Source organism: Mus caroli, chromosome 12 (genome assembly GCF_900094665.2).
Source record: "Mus caroli chromosome 12, CAROLI_EIJ_v1.1, whole genome shotgun sequence".
Lineage (NCBI taxonomy): Eukaryota > Metazoa > Chordata > Mammalia > Rodentia > Muridae > Mus > Mus caroli.
In genome coordinates, this window is record NC_034581.1 from 94,922,505 (window position 1) to 94,937,719 (window position 15,215).

General features: G+C 51.1%; 1 protein-coding gene across 6 annotated transcripts in view; it reads right to left on the bottom strand.

Moving 5' to 3' along the window:
- Ttc7b (tetratricopeptide repeat domain 7B) overlaps positions 1-15,215 on the bottom strand; it is a 215,049-nt gene that overhangs the window by 2,127 nt on the left and 197,707 nt on the right. The gene's annotated exons all lie outside the window — the stretch shown is intronic.

Sequence of the window (15,215 nt, forward strand, 5' to 3'; positions counted from 1 at the left end):
AGGCCCTGACTCTAACTTTTAGTGTGTTGCACACTTTCCTGTGAAGGTCAGCTTCTCTGGTCTGCTGCTGTGGAGGTTCCCCCCCCCCCCCCCGTCCATGTTCTTTTTGTGCTAAGATGAGTTCTTGTGGTCCCCCCTCTGCCGAGATCTGCACTTCTGTGATAACCAAGGTTAGCCGACCCCCCTTTCCTCTGGACCTTTTAGAAGACTATCTTCTACCACCGTCATCTTTGAGTCCTCTCTGAATCAAGATCCCCTGCCCCACCCCCACATTTATTTATTATTTTTGTGTATACGTGTGTGTTCCTGTGTGAGTTTATGTGCACCATGTGTGTTCAGGAGCCCACAGACGTCAGGAGAAGGCATAGAATCCCCTGGAACTAAAATTGCAGTTGCTTGTGAGCTGCCATGTGGATGCTGGAGACTGAACTGGATCCTCTGCAAGAGCAGTAAGCGATCTTAACTGCAGCCGTGTTCTCAGTTGTCAGATGGGATTCACGAACGGCTCTAAATCTGGGATGGGTGGCTTACAAAGCACCCTAGCTTACAAAGTTAGCACCCTTACAGGACCGACAATCTTTCACTGTCTTGTGACTCGTCCTGCTTTAAGGAGCTTATTTTGCCTTAGCAGGCAGGCCTGGGTGTCTGCTGCTGTGCATGACACCAAATGGCTAATCGTGCTTGCCCTTCCCTCCATGGGGCACTGGCTCTGTCTTACAGCAGACAGTAACCAGAGCAGGGGCCATCTCTATGTTCCAGTGAGCCACCCAGGTACCCTCTGTTTCAGCATCACCCTGTTTTAGCTTCCACAACTATGAGTCATATTTTAACAGGCAGGATTAAAGTCTTTCCTCTCTACCATCTGCTTTGAAATATTTCCTGATCATCCTTCCTTGAACGATTATATGACAATCATTTGGTCAGTCCCTTAAGGAATCAAACTGTATATTGATGTACAAGTGCATGAAGAAGCTGACATCTTTATGGTGGATAATTTTCCTGCCCAAGATTTTGACATGGCCTGACATTGCTCAAATATGATCCCAACGGTTGTGGACTTGGTCTAATACTGCATGTATTATGTTAATTTGGCCCCCAAAATTGCAGGAGAATCCACACATCAAGGGCCCCTGCCCCAAGTTGGCTTTAATTTGTAAATAGAGTTGTTGGTGGCCAATGGCTGGGCAGGGGGACAGGTGGGACTCTAGGTTTTCTGGGCCAGGGACTAAGGAAGGAGCAGGAAGAGGGAGAGCTGCCATGCCAGGAAAGGAGCAGAGCCACACTTGAGGTGTGCTGGACAGAGAACACAGCCACTGTGTAGGTGCTGAAATACTCAGCCCAGGGGGGCTGCAGGAAACTCAGAAATACCAGAGGGGAGGTGTTAGTCATGTGGAGGTTTGGAAGTGGCCCAGCCATTGAGCTGTTTAAGGCATATTAAAATGTGTGTGTGTGTGTTTGTCTGTGTCTGTGTGTCAGTCTGTCAGTCAGTACTGTCTGTCTGTCAGCCTGTCTGTCTGTCTTTCATTTGGGAACCCAAAACACTGGGACAGGCAGTGAGGACACTGAAGTAGGAGCAGCTGTGGCCTGAGCCACATGCAGGTGACATCACCATAAGAACAGGGGCAGATGGTGATCACTCAGAGCAGTCAGGAAGTCAGCACCTGCAGCAGGTGCTATCTAGGGTTAACTCCAGCTGACCCTCGGGACACCTGCTCTGAGCCACCTGCTCCTGAGCCACCTGCTGGGAAGAGCTGGTTGGTGGTCAGTGGGATGGCAGCCAAGAAGCCTTGTGGAGGCCCTCCACTGGGGGTTCTAGAAGGGAGAACCCTAGTTCTGGGGGGACAGGGTTCAGAAAATCTTAGTGGATGAGGAGGAGGAGCAGGAGGCGATGATGATGGCAGACAGGCCGTCACAGAGAGCAGGGCTCAGTGTGTATGGCTGTCTCCTCAGCCTCTCCACCCCTCTTAGAGAGGAAGGGAACTGGGTAGGAACAGGGAGATGATCAGTCCTGGGGCTGGCCTTACTGAGGGAGTGAATATAACCACTGCAGTGCAGACAGCAGACGCCTGGCCATTGGCTTCACTCTGCTGAAGCAGGCCCAGTCCCTAGGCTAGGACGTCTGTTCTGATATGGCAGCTACTGAATATGGCTGGGGCCTACTACGGGCTCCAGGGAAGAGCAAGTCTACACTGCTGAAAGCCCTGGTGGGTGGGAGTAACTGACATCCACAGTTCTAGGCACTGGCTGGGGGTGGTGCGTGGGGTCTCTGTGGTCCCCTAGTGGTTAGGTTAAGGTCAAGACAGACTGCCACTCTCGGATGACCTCAGAGCTTGCCAAACAATGTGTTCTTTGAAATTAATTCCTAAAGCCAGTGTGAGCTTGTCATAGGATGGAAAGGTAGGTCTCGCTCTATCTCCCCAGTGAGTCGAGGCCAGCTGGGAAATCAGCCACACTAGAGGAACGACCACAGCATGCTCTTGCTAACCAGAAGGTTGGCCAGAAGTGGCTGGCAGTTGGCTATGTGACCCAGCCCTTCCATGCCCCAGAGGCCTTCTTTCAGCCCTGGCCTTGAAGAACAATTCTGTAACAGAGCACTGACATCCCTTCCAGGCCCACAGGCCCTGCCTCTTTTCCTCTCCAAAGACAGGAAGCTCCACTCCCGAGGTCTGCATTGAACTGTTCCCTCTGCCAGCTGGCTGTAGCCTTTTCATAGTCCTGCCAGGCTGGCTGTCACTGGACACATTGCTGAGTCCCTCTCACTTCCCCAGCCTCCATCAGCCTGGTGAACTCCAGTTCCATCAAAATCCCGGGCCTCCCGATTTCCCGAGGAGCCCAAGATCCACTGCTCCCCTCAAGTAGGTCAAGAGAACAAGCAAGAGAGAGGGAGGCTGACGACATACTCCATGACCCTAGACTCACAATTCCCTCCCCAGCATCAAAGTGGACACAGCCTATGGGGTGATGTCCTGTGACACACACGGGTAGGTGCAATTCAGGCCTGTCTTAAAGAGCAGCAACAATGTCTAGTGGCATTGAGCCCTTATTCAGTGCTAGGTGCTTGCGCTACCCCCATCATCTTCGACCACCACCAGGGTGGGTGCTACTACAGATCTGTGCCACAGGCCAAGCACCTATGGCCATCAGTGGAACTGAGACTGGAACTGTGACGCACGCACGCACGCACGCATGCGCGCAGAGTGCAGGGAAGAAGGAGCTCCTTGCTAGTCTTTTCACCAGACACAAATGCAGGCAGCTTCCCAAGCTTGTAATTATTCTAATCAGGTGTTTTATACAAATAAGATCTTGGTGATGCACCAAATTAGAAATAAAGGATTAAATTAAACCTGTTATTTCAAGTGAGATAAAATGGACTTGGCTAGTTTGAGGGCAATTAGCGTCTGCCTTTTTGTTGTGGTAATTGCTGCCCTAGACTCAACACCTTGCCACATGCCTAGGGAGTATACAGGAACCTCGGGAAGGCTGTGGGTTCACGAGTCAAGACCAAAGCTCCTCTGGGAGTCTTGGACATCTCCATGGTGCTCTGCCCAAGAGCAAGGGCAGTCATTTGCTGAGCTCCAGGCAGGCCACAGTCTGTGCTAGTCCCAGGGGTATTGGCATGGGGAGGTGATCTCCATGTAGTTGGGGCCAGGTGTCCCTTTTCTTCCCAGCGGTGTCTGGACAGTGAGTACTGAGCACTCTCCAGACGGTATGGATGACTCTTGCTCCCTGTCATTCCCCATGCCGTCTCCAGCTGCCACTCACTGGACTTTTAATAGCTTTGTTCCCACTTGTAGGTCAGAAATGCCATCATTGCAACCCTGCAGGGAGCAGGGTTAGGGCAAGTGGCTCAAGGCAGTGATGTTTGGTGTCCTCAAAAACCAGAGGCAGACAAACACCTGGGGCCAGCGGCTTGTATGAGTTTTCAGTGTACAAGGAGTCGATGGTAGAGTCAAGAGTTTGCTGAGCTGTCTGCGAGAGGTGTTCTAACTGCAGAGAATGCCCTCCAGCCCCATTTCCTCACTGAGCTTTGCTGTGACAGATGACAGGGCAGGGACTGGGTGAACCCCATCACCTCAGCAAGCCCTGAAAAATCTTGGATTCAGGAATATGACCTAAGCATTAAGCTAGTACAGTTCCAGACCAGTACCCTGCCCTGGCTTTGCATGTGCTATGATGGTCAACTGGAGTAGTGTGGGACTGTCTGCTCCAGAGAGAGGTGGGCTCAAAGACACAGGCTTGCTAGGACAGGCACAGGCCTGGCTCTGTACTCACGGCAACTTGGATGATGAGGGGCAGCATACACCACTGACCAGGAAGAAGACAATAAGCCAGGGATATTTTAACAAGTGTTTCCTTAAATCAGAGATTGACAGTGAACTAGTTCCACTCTCAGAAGCCCACAGGGAACAATGGCTTTGTCAGGATGGTTGGTAGTAGCCCTGGAACACAGAGCCTTGGGTGGCCCTGAACCTCTCCACAGCCACCTTCCTCCTCTGAAACATTAGAAGAGCTGTCTGTTCTGGGCATGAGCACTTTGTGATGTAGCTCAGGGGACTGTTATCAGTCCACCCTGCTTCCCACTGACCCCTGCAGAAGAACTGAAGCAGTGCCTGTAGGTGGTGGTGGTGGTGGTGGTGGTGTGTGTGTGTGTGGGGGGGGGTGGGCTGTCCTTGGTTTCACTATCTGGATCCCAGCATCTATGGCTGAGGCCTGTTTTTCCACCAGGCTGTCTTCTGTTTCCTTTGTTTGCTCAGAGCAGAGGTCAGGCAAGTGTATGTGTCCAGGATAACTATGTCAATCTGGCTCTGTGCCAGGCATCCTCAGTCCAGCCACCTGCCTTCACTCTTCTGTCCACACCCACCAGAGCAGGCCGCAGGAGGGGCTTACACACTGCCACTTGGCTCCCTGGAGAAGGAACCCGGAAGGTCAGGTAACCCTATCTTCTTTCAGAACAGAGTAGGGCTGGCTTTGCAGCCCGAGTCTATTTACTCTGTTTTTTAACCCAGCTCATGCCAAGGCCTTCCTGACAACCTGGTGCCCACTGCGGATGTAGGGCAGCAGATACCCCACTGTGTTTGCATGCAGCTCTCTCCCTAGCACATGGCTTCTGCTACCACCCCTGGGTGGCCTCCAGGCACTCCAGTGAGGACAGAGCATTTATGACGCTGCTCTGCCTCCAGAACAGCAAGGGCAGCTCGAGTTCTGCTCTGGGGACCAGGGCTGAAGGGCAGCAGCAGGGAGGCTGCAGGGACAAAGGATAGCAGGGAAATGCCATCTGCCAGCTGCCAGAGCTCTGTCACACTGCAGAGAGGGACTTCTGCCAAAGGTCATCAGCGGGTTGAGGAGAGAGCTCTAGAGCCACTGACTGAGGCCAAGCTTGGTGCTATGTGGCCTTTCTCCAGGGCTGGGGAGAAAGGTAACTTTCTCTAATCCCCGTGGCCTCTGCCCTTCACACTACACTACAACCCCCAGCCCCATTTGAATGTCAGGACCCAAACAAGGGCTGCCTCCTCCTCCTCTCCTCTAAGTTAACTACTACTGCTACTACCACCACCAATCTTGTAGGCAGCACCGAGTCAGAACTGGGATATGGTATGCTAGGCAGAAAGGAGGAGGAGGTGTTGGCTTGGGGCAGGGGGTAGGGTGCACTTAGCATATGCCTCTGAAGGGTGCTGCAAACACCAGGAGAAAAGGGCCTGGTGCCCCTCATGTGAGACCCTTGCTGCCCCACATAGATGGCAGGCCTCTTTTCACAAGTGACACCTGAGGACAGGAGGCTGCTTTCCCATGGGGCTCCTTTTCCGTGTCAAATGCATTATTTGAAGAAATGTGTCTTCGGGTGCCTAGGCCTTCTAGCAACAAACTAACTCAGCAGCAAACCAACCTCTGATTCTTGTGTGCTTGAGAGCCAATCAACTACAGAACAGCAGTACTCAGTTGACAGGGCTTCTGGTCCCGGGCCTCTCCTCAGCAGGGGGCCTCCTCTTGCATCTTCCTGTGACCAGGATCTTGCTATTCCCCCAGTATCCCTGGCACTAATGGACCTCTAATGAGCCAGTCTCTCTAATCCCCGAGCTCTGATGCTTTCCTGAAGTCACATGGGTCGGTCCCCTTCTGCCTGGCAGCCTTTAAAGACCTGAAGGAACTTCTGTAATAGCGCCCACCCTCCCTCCTCCTTCCCTCCCTCCCTCCTTCCCTCCCTCCCTTCCTCTCCCCTCCCTTCCCTCCCTTTGGGCTTTACAGGGATGGTAAATTCAAATCTCTCTCCATATGACTGCATTCTGCATCATGTAGGTCCTCAATGGAAGAGGCCTCACTGTGAGTTCAGAAAAAGTTATCATTAAGTCTTGGGAAAACATGAAGATGGCTTTTCTTCATAGGTATTCTTTTTGAATATTTTTTAAATTCACATGGCTGGCAGAATCTTTTAACACGACTTCATTTCAGGATGGTTTGAAATATCCTAGAGGAGTGGTTCTGCAATTAGAGATGCTAGAGGGATGGGCTGTTAGGCAGTTGACACTGGCAGAAGTCTGGCTGTAAGCCCGAGGGCCCATTCAGCCAGGCCTTCAATTTCCTCTGCCCTAATTTCTTTGAAAGGGGGTACTCAGCATTAGTGCCAATATACCTATAGGCTGTGGTGGCCTTTTAGAGAACTGGGGATCAATGGGTTAGTTTTGGGGAGGGACCAGAGCCAACTGGCTAGCCACTTCCAGGGCCTGAGATGTCCCAAAGACCACCCCCTCCCACAGAAGGAATTCAGGATGCAGTTGGGGCAGAGGACAGTAGGTAACAGGAGTGTCCCAATGGCCAGCACCCTTATTTTATGGGTGGGGTGGGGATAGTGGAGGCTAATTGCTAGAAAGCAAGCACAGGCACTCTTCAGGATCTGTGGGGAGGTTAGCTCCCCAATAACCAATCTGTTAAAGGCCGGATATAGATGCTATGTTTTATATTACTAACTATGCAGTTCTGTATACTTCTTTAAATCAGAAGAGAAAGGGATTTATTCAATGTGGCTTCATTGGGAAGGGGAACAAAGAGATCAATAACTCCTCACCCAGCCCTGGCCCATCTTCAGGGTTCTGAAGGAAGTCCACGTCTATACCACATACTTATACACCAAGTGCCAGGGCAATGGTGTTGATGGCTGCCATGATGAAATACTTACAATGACAAGAAAGTCAGTATGAATCTTGAGCAGACATATTTTTTCCCTAAACAGCCCCTATGCTGGGACTGCATAAGTGAGCCACAGAGCAGCATCTGTATCCCCAGGACAGGCTTTGCTAATTCTGCTACAACAGAACAGCTTCTCGCTCTCTCCTCCATCCATGAATGCGCGGAAGAGCAGGGGGTATCTCAGCACCACTGTGCCTGTACCGCGTGGCCTGCTAGAGACTCGGGTAAACTGTCTCAGGGCCATACTTCCTATCCCCTGAAGGGCCCAGGCCTAGGCCTGGAGACTAGACCTGCTTTGAGTCTTGTCCTGCTCTGGTGTCTTGAGCAGAGCAGGGCTGTCTCTTAAGTGTACAGAACCAATGTCTGCCTGAAGGAAGGAAGCTACAGGAAGCATCCCAGATGACAAGACATAACTCGCTTACCTACCTGCTAAGTGCATGGGGAGGGGGAAGCTTAGGGTCCACTTAACTGGAGGGGAGGAGCTGTGACCCTGAGGTGGCTGTGAGACAGACAGAAGACATGTATCTAATTCCTCCTGGTGGACACACCAGGTGCCTGGCTCTTGAGAAGATGAGCTCATCTGATAACAGTCACATGCCCAATCAGAAGGCAGTGAGGCAGAGGAGCAGGGGCTTACTGTTACCAACAATGTCAGGACCAGGCACTCTGCCTGGGCACAGTGCCCTGGCCCCAGACAACTTCGCTTGCCCTTGGGATTAATGTGCAATGATTTTTCTAATCAGGAAAGAGGAGATGTAGCTTTTATACTAGAAAGACACTGTGTCTCAGCTCTTCTCTGAGGTCACACTGTCTTAGAAAATCATATCTAGGCAATCTGGGTGCTGCCCCCTGGCCCTGAGACAGGGAATACCAGTGGCCCTGGTGTCTGAGCACCTGGTGCTTGGTGTTACTGCAAGCAAGGGCCCTGGAAGTCAGGCAGGGGGCTGTGGGGAATCCCAGCACCAGAGGAGTTCCCTCTGGCAGCAGCCTGAGGCATGATGCTCACAAATTAAGCCACCAGTCAGCACAGAAGCACAGTCACAGCCCCCGCAGCTCTGCCTGGTGTGCTGACCCACTTGAGGAAGTGTCAGGCCAGCCAATCCTAAGTAGCATCAAAGGACATCCAGTTAGCAGAGAGCCAGGGCCACTGATGGGGGTGGAAGACAGTGACAAGGAAGCCCTGGGCCTCCCCAAGATGTGGGGATGGTATGCACCTGTCTCACTCTGAAGCTGGATGTAGTCCAGTCCCTGCCAATAGTCCAAACTGAACCTCTTTAGCTTCCCCGCCCCCAACTGCCACATTAAGCTGGTACTTTGCTGCAGTGGGATGAGATCATAGGCTGAGCCTGACTTGCTCTTAGGAGAGAAGTGCTTCGGTCCTGATGCTGTGGCGACTGCCATTCCCTAGGCAGTGTGTCCTATTCTGTGGGTGCTACCTGACTGCCCTTACTGGTACTTTTCCACTGGCAATGGGCAGGAGACTCCTGTTGACTTATTTATACATCTCCCTGGTTGACTTATTTATTTATTTTTATCTACCTTCAACAACAAGTTGGGCAGAAAACAATGAGGCAGAACAGCCTTGAAGTCAAGCGCTTCCCCATGGCCCAACTGATCCACACAATGGAAAGTCTGGTGCTAATTATCTCCCAGGGGCCCTACCTGTCTCAGAAGAGACTACTGTCCCTGCCTGTTTGGAAAGGTGGTATGCCATTCCAGGCAGGGTGCAGGAGCACAGCTGTCTGAGACCACTGTTTCCACATCAGAGGCCCAGCTTCCCTAGAGGGGACATGGATATAGGTGGGACATTTTCAGGGCCCTTGTTGGGAAGGGCAGAGGGCTTCCAACTATGGGCCTGTCATGGTCACAACAATTTCTATGTAACCAGTCAACAAAAGGGCTACTATTCTGAGGCTTTCCTAGAGTCCCAGGGCCTGAGAGGGGGACACTTAGAGATCCTGACCCTGCTATTGTGGCCCAAGCCTGGATCCCTTCCCCATGGCCTGGTGGGCCCCACTTGGTACAATCCTTGTCTCATCTCCATGACCAAATTCTAGACAAGAAGAAATAGAGAAGGCTCGAGGTAAGCAGGTGCTCTTGGCTGTGGTGGCAGAAGTATGAGGCTGGTTGCTTACATCTTGATGGACTAGAAAGCAGAGGGGCGGAGCTATCAGCCTTAAACCTGATTACCTGTGACCCAGTTCCTCAAGCTAGGCCCTACCCCCCTCAAGGTTCTACTCCTTCCTAAACAGCACCATCAGTTGAGAACCAAGTATTCAAACAAAGGAGCCTATGGTAGTGTAAAATATCCAAACAATAGTACCTGACCCCAGTGCCAGCCTCTTCTTAGGACAGGAAGGGAAGCCATGCCTTTGTGGGTGTTCTCTGGACTCAGTCTGACCATTTTCCACCAAGCACTGCAAGCAAAAGCCTGGCTCCAGCAGACTTAGTGAGGTGCCTGGGCAGAAGGCAGGGCTGGGGCACCCCGTCTCCACCCTACTATGTGATCTACGACCGACTGCTAACATAGACTAAGGCTTGTCTCTCTAAGAGTCTCACTTTTCAGTCTGGAAAAGAAAGATACAGAGTATATGACTAGTCAGGCCTGTTATTTACTCCATATTCTAGGAGATTACTGCATCCTCAATGTTCATGTTGTCCCAGGACTTGAAAAGTAGTGGCTGATGTGGCCAGAAAGGCTTCTCAAGGAAGAGGCTGGGCAAGAGAAAGAGGCTGAGCGAGATGCAAAATCGCCCTAGGAGAGCAGCCCTTGGGACCAGGAGGGAAGGGGGCAGTTCTGCTCCCACTCTGCACATGTGAGCTTACTAAGTGCAGCCCGGCCCGGGAGTTCCCTTTCTGTCGTCTCAGGAGTAAGCAGATGAGCAGATTTGGGCTGAGAGTGCCAGAGGCTCCAGGATTTATAGGAAACTTGGAAAGCCTAAGAAGTCAACAGTACAGAGCAGAGGCCACCAGCTGCTAGACTAGGGAACCCTAGGGTCACTGAGGCAGAGGCCACGTTTACTTACTCACTTTTTACCTCTGGGCACTTGAGGTGCAGACAATGCATACTGTTGATTCTGAGCCATTTCACACACCCCCCCCCTCCGTTACTATAGGTACTCTGGTGATGACCACAGAGTGGGCGCTAGGTCCTAGCTCTGTCCATTACCCATCTCGCCCAGCTTCTCTGTCAAATGTACTCCTGACCAAGTGTAGCACGCTGTGTGGAAGGTGTCAGTTTCCACACCCATCCCTGAACGTTGCCTGGAGACGTGACTTCTCTGGGCCCATCTGGACTTTAAATGGCGAATGCCAGCTGCAAGAGGGCTGCCAAAATGACACAAAGCCTCAGTGGTCTCCACAGCCAGGGCACCAGAGAGGATGGCCGTCATCTGACTCACCAGGGTACAAACACAAGGATGATTTACTACCTGACAGGATGGATGCGGTCACTTTGGCCAGCACCTAACCACATCCCTGCCAGGGTCTGGCAAGAATTATTTTTCCATTTTTAAATAGGAACAAACAGAAATGATAAGACATTTTCCAATGAGGGGGACACTAAAACTGATTAGCCTTGGAAAAATTGTCCCCAAAATAACAAGACAGCTCACCGTCCTCTATCTGGATGGGAAAGAGGGGTGGGTCTTACTGTCCAGCACGAGGCCCCACTCAGCCATTCCTCTCCACATCTGTGCTTTGCTGGTAAACCAGCACAGGGGAAGCCCTGTATCAAGGTTGCCTGGAAGCAAGCTTTCACTATTGTTTGTTTGAGTAACACCCCCCCTGCCCCCACGCCCTGTCCCCCACCAAGTGCTCTCAACTCAGACCCTAGAAAGATAGTGACCAGGCTGGGGACAGTGTGGCTGTGCAAAGAGGAAGGTTTCCACTGCAGAGTTCCTGGGGAGAAGAGAGGCACAGCAGGCGCTTTCGTTCCCTGCACAGAGCTCTCACCATTTCCCGATTCAGTGCAGAATAAATCAGCATCAAGATCAGAGGCATGGCCTCAAGAGTTCCCAGTCAGTGCTGAGAGGAGAGGAGCGTGGGAGGTGCTGCTCACCTGCCTTGGAACAGGCACTGAGCTCATTTGTATGTGGTCCCTGCTATGCATCAGGCTGTGGCTGACACAAAATGGGGGCCTGCAGTCTTGGACAATGACTCGGAGGGAGACGAGAAAATTAGAATAAGTTAAAGCATCCACCATCACTCCTGCGGCTATTCTGCTCACAGAGACGTGTTCAGACTACAGATTCAGGAAAGGTAATGGTCACTTTATGCTTTAACCTGGTATGGTCACACCCAGAGGTGACCTGTTACTGGCACTGTGATCCAGCATCAGTCCTATGCCCCTGTTACAGGCAGTTCTTGTTCTGGCTGTACACTCTGCTAAAAGGAAGGCCCCTCTTTCCTAAAGAATGGAGGAGGGGCAAGTGCACAGGGAACCTCATGCTTGTATCCTGGGGGCCTGGAGGAGTCTCGTATTTCCCATGTGACTTTCATGCTGCTGTTTTGGGAGGAAGGTCAGGTACTGAGGTGAGGAGCTTATGCTAGGCCAGAACCATGTCTACATCCCTGAGGGCAGACAAGAGGTTGGCATGATTGCTGTAGAGGAAACATGACATGTCCTGGTCAGACAGATCTCCAGTGCATGTCAGAGCTATGTTCTAGATGCTGTTGCTTCTGCTCCGAATTGTCTACTCTTAGCCACTACTCTTTCTGGCCCTGGCCTGGGCAGTTCTGCAGTTCTTCCTTTCCCGGTTCCTTCAGCCCTGCCTCTGCTCAGCACCATAGCATCTTCTGAGGCGTGGCCTTGAGTGTTCTTTATCCATGGTCCCTCTGATGTCTCTCTGCTTCCCTCCTTAACAGCAATTCCCTCTCTGGCCCATGAGTGCAAGTGATATATATAACGGCCAGAATGGCTCTCTGGAAGAAAAAAAACCCAGATGTGTGGCATTTGCCATTTTCTACAAAGTAAGTCCTTCTATCAAGACTAGCTTCATGCTATCGATGTGAGCTTGCTGTTAGAGAAGGCTATGCTTTTTGGCTTCAGCGCTGGGTAAGTGAGACCAGTCCCCTTCCAAATGCTGGTGTGCCTTCAGGTGACACTAGAGTCGCCAGACACCAATATCAGTGTCCAAACCATACTGCTCTCTTGAGGGTTGAAGGGAACAGCACAAACCCCAATTTCCTTTCAGCACTGAGAATACAGAGGGGCACAGGATGAACTTTCTTTAGCATGGAGCAGCTCTGGTAGGGGCCCCAGGCTCTATGCATCTCCCTAGGAATGCGTCACCCTGGAAACATGGCTAACTCTCTGCAGCTTCCCCCTGGTTGCCAGCAACATGACCTCTGAGCTTGACTTCCCAGAGATCCTTCTGAGCTGACAGCTCTGTTGCCTGTGATGCTTGCTGGTGGGTGTGCAGGCATCTGAGTGAGGTAGTGGTGGCTGGAGGGGGCTGCTGCCAGCAGGAAGCTGGTGACTGTAGCTGGCTCTTTAATCAAAGGCACAAGTGTATTTGTTACCTTTGTATAAAACGCAGGCGGCAGGTAAAGAATTTAACAGCTTGTGGGAGTTCTAATTAGAGAGCCAATTATAACTCGATTGACCTGCCTTGCTTTGGAGGGCCTGGAGACTCGCATGTTGTCCTTAGGAAGAAGCAGATTTTGCTTCTATTTTGTTCTGGGAGATCTCCGCAGGGATCTTTGGCTCCGGCCCCATGCATCTGTCTAGATCTGGCAGCCTGGTGCAGAGGATGAGAGAGAACCTGCAGGGCCCTGGACTCCTATAGGGAGGGGCCGAGCTTCTTTATTTATGAAGACACAGCATCCACTGTCAGAGGCTGCTCTGTGGCAGGCTAGTGGCTTCTGCTGCATTTAGAAGGACACTGGCCAGAATTTCAATTATAGATCTAATCAAGAGTCAACTCTTGGCTAGGCAGGATCCCAGGCCAGTGTGTGTGTGTGTGTGTGTGTGTGTGTGTGTGTGTGTGTGCTCCTCTCAGCAGATCACTGTTGTTACCAGCCTGGAGAACAGGCACCATACGTCTTCATACGTCTAAACATTTGTCATTTGACACACCTGCAGGCCTCTAGCTCACATGTGAGATCATGGCTTACTCCTGCTAGGGTGGTCACCACCATCCCTCATGGAGAGAAGAACCGAGGCCCAGAGGAGGAAGGCAACTTGCCCAGAGGCCTCAGCTCTTTTGTGTGGAAACTGTGTCTAATTCAAGCCATGTCTGCTCCTGATGTGTAGCCAAGAGAGGCTGTGCTGTCTGAGCTCCTCCTTCTGCACGGTGTAGGAGCAGGGCTGGCCGAATCCCGCATGGAGAGCAGAGAGGACTGAGCTCAAGGACGTGGGATCTGGTAGAGTCACAGCCAAATCCCTTCTACAGGGACGAGCAGTGGCACCCGCATGATTGACTGGTCAGAGCCTAGATTTCCCATGAGTGTTACTTCTCTCCTGCTCCCTAAGTGCTGGCACGCCATGGACTGTGCTCTTGGCCTCTCTCTTGCTTCCTCTCTATGATTTTTGCCTTAGCTTCAGCTATTGCCTGTTGCCAACCCCAAGTCACTGACCCAACCTAGTCGTGTGTGGCCTGCTATCACTAGGTAATTCTTCCTGGAGCAGGTGCCTGATGCCAGGCTAGCACTCTCCAGTCCATGCACCAAGCCTTACTGGGCTTCCCTGCTCAGCACTTCTCATCTTGAACTGTCCTTAAGGATTCTGTTTCCAGGTTACCAGCCCAGAGCATGGTCTCTCTACAGCGCAAATATAATCACATTGGCTTGGCTGTTTAGATTTTATCTTGCACAATTTCAAACCTCCAGAAAAGCAGAAAGGCTAGTATAACAAACTAATAGCCAAAGTTAACAGCTGCTAAACCTTTTCCTTATAAAGAAAATTGTGGTGTGTGTGTGTATGTGTGTACATGTGCACATGCTCGCACCATGCTATGCTTGCATAAATCAGAGGGCAGCTTTTGGAGTCGGTTCTCTCATGGGTCCTGAAAATTGAACTCAGGTTGTCAGGCTTGGTGGCAAGCACCTATTGATTCACCCCACTGGTACTGCTAACTTTCTTCTATATTAGCTTAATTAATCTATTTTGGGGGAAGGGTGATTATTTATTATAAGTGACAGGCATTTTTATCTCTAAACCCCCTTTAAAATTAAGGATTTTTTTATAACCACTTGAGCATCTCAGACTCACAACTGTATAGTACCCTCAGAAGCGATGTAGTCAGGACTCCTGGTACAGCCGTCAACGGCATCCGCCTTGTTCCTTCCTAGTTGGTTTCTGCTAAAATGAAGAAGCTGTGATGATCTCGAGTCTGCAGTTCATCTAACTCACTGGTGAGGTGAGGTCTGAAGGCACACACCTGCCATGTGTCCATTTTGGACTTCTATTTGTTATTCAAAGAGACCTTCCCACGGGAGATGGCTTCCCAAAAGCTTTGGGCCTAAAAGTTTTACCATTCTTCTGCAAGTCCAGAAATCAAGTGGAGCTGACATGGCCCAAAAGGAGCCCACAGCACTCAGCAGGGAGTTCAGAACATGGTGGCAGTCATACGCTTAACCCATGTTCAAAGGTAGGTAGCAGGCTAGGGAGGGAGGCAGAGTGAAAGAAACTCAGGATTAAGATGCAGGGGCCAGGAATTTGTAACAGGAGTTGGAACCATTATAGGGAAACACAGACCAACCCAGGCAAAAAACCTCCATGTCTTTCCCAAGCCAAGAAGTTTCCTGTATGCAACAGGAAGGCAGAAGAGCCTAGCTGGTATGCTGTATTGGAGTAAGAGGACAGCATTTCTAAGGATAACGGCATGGGTAGGATATATCAGATTTGGAAACATTTAGGTACTGAGACTGAATTGGCTGCCAATCACCTAAGACTTCAGAGCAAAATCAGAAGTAAGCAGAGCTCTGGTATTTCCCTCCAGCTGAGGTGAAGAAAGACCTAATGCTACAGGGCACCACACAGCTGAGGTGAAGAAAGACCTAATGCTACAGGGCACCACACAGTTTGCTCT